The sequence below is a fragment of the Planococcus citri genome, chromosome 4, assembly GCF_950023065.1.
Source record: "Planococcus citri chromosome 4, ihPlaCitr1.1, whole genome shotgun sequence".
Classification (NCBI taxonomy): Eukaryota; Metazoa; Arthropoda; class Insecta; order Hemiptera; family Pseudococcidae; genus Planococcus; species Planococcus citri.
Genome location: NC_088680.1, coordinates 49,044,361 through 49,050,557, shown reverse-complemented (window position 1 = coordinate 49,050,557; position 6,197 = coordinate 49,044,361). Strand labels below are relative to the sequence as shown.

General features: G+C 33.9%; 1 long non-coding RNA gene across 1 annotated transcript; it reads left to right on the top strand.

Annotated features, from left to right (window-relative positions):
- Nucleotides 1-276: 276 nt before the first annotated feature.
- On the top strand, nucleotides 277-5,589 carry LOC135844998 (uncharacterized). Its single transcript, XR_010558690.1, has 5 exons — nucleotides 277-503; nucleotides 663-844; nucleotides 1,409-1,545; nucleotides 2,956-3,093; nucleotides 5,493-5,589. It is a non-coding gene; the product is annotated as an uncharacterized LOC135844998 (long non-coding RNA).
- The last annotated feature ends 608 nt before the right edge of the window (nucleotides 5,590-6,197 follow it).

Here is a 6,197-nt window from a genome sequence, read left to right as displayed (position 1 = left end):
ACTGACTACCAACTACTATTGTAGAATAACATTTTTCAGCAGCTTTCGTGGTTCGATCTTTACACCTACGTCGAAGAAAACCGAAAGGAAATCTTTCAAGGCTACTTTTCCTCGCGCACATCTTGAAAATTGGAAGAAGAAGAATATATCGGCTGGATGCTTAGGTACCTGTTATTATGATGAAAAGTAAAATAAGTTTGACGTTTGTGAAGTAGACTAAATATTTTAATTTGTAATCGAATAATATTCACTACAAATGTTTTGTCAAGCAGATCATGTCGTTCTTAATGGAACCTCGACCATTCTACAAGCAATTGAGAATTCAAATCGCATATTCAATCGATGATAGACAGTGTGTTTCCTTCAAGAAAATTCAGATATTATTATATTTATCTACGAATAATAGAACACGAACTTGGAAAAATTAAGCTAAATTACAAAATATCATCGGAAAACTTGGTCATCGGTCTTCGGTCACCGGTCACCGAACAATCAAACATTAAGTAGGTATATGTACATTGTACAAGCATCATTCCATTTCACATCTTCTAGCTCTGCTCTGTAATGTTTCGTTCATCTATTCTTGACCTTTTTCCTCCCTGAAAATTAACTCATTACTGTAATTTTAATGAAAATGTAATTTGGTAATTTTATTTCCGCAGATGAACAAATGTACCTAAGTTAGATTTTTATATATTAGCTTGAGCGAGGCGCTGTACGTTTTACAGAAATGATTAAGAGCCGATGGCCTACCGCGTTTGCTTTTAAGCCATATCAAATTCATTAAATCGTCTTCACATGACCGGAAAGAAGATATTATCTCACACATAGGAAAAAAATATCGGTAAGTAAAAGTAAAACGCGTACGCACTGTTTTTTAACAAGTTTGCCGCCGACGCGTTATTATTTCTTTTTTTTTCTTCATTCTTTTTTCTTTCTTTGAAAATACTTTTACGGAATATTGCCTTGGTTCACCTGTTCATTCATCACTGTTACCATTCATTATTTCGTAAGATGAACAACTCATATACGCGTTATAGTTTGTAAACTCGCCAACCGTATAGGTATTCGATGATGCGCTAACAGTTTCGGTTGTACGTATCAAGTTGGATCAGCTCAATAACTTCATTTATATTCGCGATGCAGATGTTATTTGCAATAATTCTAGACTCTTACGTACTGAAAAAAATTCACGAATAATTTAAAATTTGCTACGAAGCCCATTCTATCGGAATCTTTTGTGTGACAAAATTTTTCCAATTTATTGTTTCGCTTTTTCGAGGAAAAATTTTACCCATTATTTTTTTCTCTAAAAAAAATACGTCTTTGTGTGAAAATTTAATGGGTAGATGTGAAAAAAAATTCATTATAACGCTCGCAAACTTATATATTTCCGTTCATTTTTCAGAATTTCAAAACCTGGGATGTAGAACAATGACAAAGTATTCGAGTAATAGAAGATGAGAATGTACCAGAGAGCCAGGAAAAAAACTATAAGAAGAAGAAAATGGTAGAAATTAAAACGACGTATTATACACGTATAAGGTGGGCTATACGCGTAATTCTGACATTGACTAATATTCGCATACCGCTCCCAATGGCCGTGCGTCTTTCCCTAATCTTAATACAAAAGCTCCGATTTATATACGACGAAGAACAAGAAGGAATATTACGAACAGAAGTAATACGGCAAGAAAAGGGACGGAAGAAGAGCTGGTGGAGGCAGCTGGGCAATTCCTTGAACAATAATTATCTCCTCGAAGGCATTTCTCTATCTTCAACAGTGCCCAAATCAATACGAAAAGCCGCCTTGTTTTAGTAATTTGCATTTCGCTCTTATGTACGTTCTTAACTGGCAGAAGAAAGGGAGCGGCCATGCGTCATGTCCATACATGTTAAGACGGTGCAAACCGAACCTCCCTTCACCCCGGCGCGTTCGCCGCGTTACAACCATTTTCAACTATCCTTAAAACACCCAACGTCGCCCTTTCTTCTCCTAAAAGTTAGAGAGATGTTTAGCTACTTTGACCACCGTACATTCGTAGCCGAACCAACCCTTTTGTTTTATTGTCGGCATCTCTCTCGTTTCGTATATTTACGTCCTTTTCTAGTACAAAACTCCTTATACCTCCTTGAGTCCTTTCTTTACCCAACTATAGCCCAACACATGAGTATCCTTCTTAATGCCGTCGCTGCTTTAGGGTTTCTTATATCTTAACGTCACCGGACTGCGACGTTTCATGAATAATAACCTTTTGGCAGTTAGAAAACCCTTTTACTTGGTTTTCGGCTTGTTACCTATTCCCCATTACAAATGCCAAACTGCTACTGTGGTAATTTCTGTCTTCTAAAATTAACATACTTCATTAATTTTTACAGCCGTTTCCTTCGGCTACAATAACCCAACGAGTAATTCTGTTCGCAAATTGTTTTTTCTTCATATATATACTCCGGCTACTACTCTCGTATACGAATAAATTTCGTAAAAATATTTTGATTTTCATTTACTTAGCTACTCTTGAAAAAATACCTTTTTCAAAAACAATGTTGATTTTACTTTGAGAAATTTTTTTCCTCCATGCCGAATGTAGCTTTTTATAGCTAGATAAATTGTACCGAAATAATTTTTCGCTGAAATTAGCTTGGCAATTTTTTTTTTTTTTTGCTGCGAGGTTCGTAAAATTGTTATTTTTCTTACGTCTGCTGTATGCTCGAGGCGTTTTCTTTATTCGTGAAATTTTTTGTTTATTTTTCTTTTCAAATTGAAAAACAAAATGTTGATAGTATATTTTCAAGTTGATGTTTCATCTCGTTTAAAAAATTATTCGTAGTTCGTTTAGATGATGAATAACTGACAGGGTAATTTTCGTACGTGTATCTAGCTGAAGTAGAACGATTTGGGATAAAAAAAATATGAGCTATGGCTATATGTATCTAATTTTTTTATGATTTCAGCTTCTTTTATGGAAATTGGTGAAGTGATTTCAGAGTACCTAATTTTGCAAGAAAATGGAAAATTTCAGTGATCTCAAATTCAAGATAGCCTGAATGCACCCTCGAAAGCTACAGCTCATCTACGTCTCAAAAAATCTGGTGAGTTTTAAAAGTGGGTATTTTTTTTGTCGGATAATCTTTTTTGTTTGACTTCAAAAGTTGTGGCAGAGCTTACCTAATGGCTAATCACGTCTCCATGATGAAAAAATCATTTCAGCTGTTTCTTTTCTCTAAATAGTGGTTGCTCCTTCAATTTTGGAGATAGGCATTTTTTTTAATCTGGTTTCCTCGGCAATATTATAGCCATGATTTTATCCAAATCTACGAATAAAAGGACGCCTTCAGTCACTCAGCCACCGATTTTCTGTCTAAACGAAAAATTGAGTCTTAAATTTTACAAAATGATCTTAAAATTGCATAAATTAATTTTACAAAATCAAATGATTTGTTATTGTACAAAAAAAAAAACTCTTTTTTGGTTACAATCGAAGTACGTATAATCAGTTAGTTACGTTTAACGATCCTATTACGACATGAATGAGAAAAATATTATTTTTGGAGTTGAAATATTTCAAAGAACGTTGTAAAATATCAAAAAATGAATTTTGAGGTTTTAGGATTTATTTTTTTAAATTGAAGCCCCCAACTTTATTTTTGCTCACTACTTATGTCCGAAGTAGTCTTCAAATCATGTTGGTGATAACATGGTTAGAATATCAAAAATGACATAGAAAAACAATCGTCAGAGTTATGTAGTTGTCCAATCGCACGTTTTGAAATTTCAGGACAATTTTTTGAAAAAATTAGACGCAAAAAGCATTTTTTTCATTCATGTCGAAAGTGACCCTCAAAACGTCATGAACGTCGTGGCAAATCAAAATAAATAAATCTATTTTCAATAAAATTTGTTTCATAATGATGACTTTTTGAAGAGAAAATTGGATGAAATCACCCATAAGTTGAAATTATTCAAGAATCTTGATCTTAAAAAACGATGAAAATATTAGGTAGGTACCTACTTATTTTGATTGAAAAATGTATAGAAATAATTTAATTTTAATTCGTCTTTGAGATCACCAAAATCAAAACTGAATGATACGTAGAAAATCAAAAATTCTAAAACAAAAATATTTTTACCCTATTTAAAGAGATTGAAAAATTGATTGCTCCGCAATATTTTAATTTTTTAAACAGTTTCTTTTAGGTTTTCTCGAAAACTAATTTCACCAAGAAAAAAATCACAAGATTTCGATCAGAGATGTGTTGCAGAATTTTATTTTTTTGAAGGACAGGAAATTTTTACTATCCTTCTTGAAACTTTTGGCAGAGGTGTGTGAAAACTAATTGTAAATTCTCAACTTGTAATGAATTTTCTCTCTGAATTTGGTTAAAATTCAAGCTATTTCTTTGACTCTTTCAGAAGAGAAGTTTGTAACAATGAGGGAAATTTTTGTTTCTGGCAACTTTCTTGCAGTAGAAGCCATCGAAATGGGAGGGGTAGTGGAATAAATTAAAATTGTCAACGGTAAACTTGAATTTCTCGGCTCAATCTTATGATCTCACATTCCCCGCCCCCAATTTTTCTGTTCCTTCAACTTGAATTTTTTTCTATCTTTTACAAGGCAAAAGATTACGATTTTTTTTAAATTTCCAACCAGTTTACTTTGTGACTTTTCTGCATTGCTCGTCATCTTGGATCTAAACGACACTACGAGAGGTGGAAAGAGCTCATTATAAAACCTCCAAAACAAATTTCTAAGTTGGTGAAATGCTTTGGCAGACTTCCAAAAAATTCGAAAATTAAGTATTGAAAAAAATCGAAATTCCGCGAGGTAAAGGTCATAAAATGGCTTAAAAATATGAAAAAAAATTTGAATAGATACTAGAAGCGGAAAGAGGGGGAAATATCAAAATAGATACCAGTTTTTACGTTTTCACCTGAAAAGGATCTGAATTCGCATAAATATCCTAAAAGGCAGAAATTGAAAATGAACTTGAATTTTCTACAAAACGAGCAAGTATTGAGATAAAAATCTAAGATTCTGTTTGTACACTAAAATTGACCCCCTGAATCGATTGGCATCATTTTTCAGCCGATCTGGAGCCTCCAGCAAAAGTTAGTCATTTTCCAGCAACTTCAAATCGCTCCAGAAAGCGTTGAAATTTTTCAACTTGTAAAAAAAAAACACTTTTCAACTTGTTACCTCGGATTTCCGATTCGTCGATTCTAATCGATTTGGAATACCGAACTTATGATAGGATTAAATTTTCAGCTGCAGAAGTTGATTACAACGTCTTTTGGAGCGGTTTGAAATTGCTGGAGAAGAGCCAATTTTTTCTGGAGGCTCAAGATCGGTACAAAAATAGTGACAATCGACTCGAATGGTCCACTTTGGGGGCTAGGCAAAGTTTTTGGAGAATTTATTGCAAAAATTGACGAATTTGGAATTTTTTGAAAATTTGACATTTTTCAACTTGTAAAAAAATTTTCTTTTCAGCTCGTCACCTCAGATTTTTAATTCACCGTCCCTAATCGATTTGGAATGTAGAACATATGCCAGGATTACATTTTCAGCTTACGAAGTTGATTACAACCCCTTCTGGAGCGATTTGATGTTGCTGGAGAAAAGCCAACTTTTTCTGTAAGCTCCAGATCAGTTGAAAAATGATGCCAATCGATTCGAGGCGTCAACTTTAGTATAAAAACCGAGTTTCAGATTTTTATCTCAATGCTCGCTGTTTTTATAGAAAATTTAATGAGTACTTATGCCAATAGATCTTTTTAAAGAGTTCACCAAGAAGCGAAAAATCAAATTCGGCAGCTGAAAATTTGATTTTGAGGCCTGGGTGACCTGGTCTTTAAGTGAGCCAAATTTCAGCTCGATCGGAGTCGACGAGTTGTATAAAGGTTCCCTTATGAGCTTAAAATTTCATATTTTTTAATTTTCTCTCTTTTGCTTTATTGCCTTTCTTCGAAAAAATGAAACACTTTTTGTAGGTAATTCGCAACTTGATAAACTTTTCTGACTTTTGACAATTTTTTTTCCAGCCTGGGCCATTTTTATCCAGCTTGCCCTGCTACCTACAGCTTCAACTCTCCGCGTTTCAAAGCTACGAGCATACTCGTATTTCATTTAACACTCGGTGTTCGGATACGTGAAACTCGAGGAGGAGGAATTTCTTAATTATATTAATGGAGCACG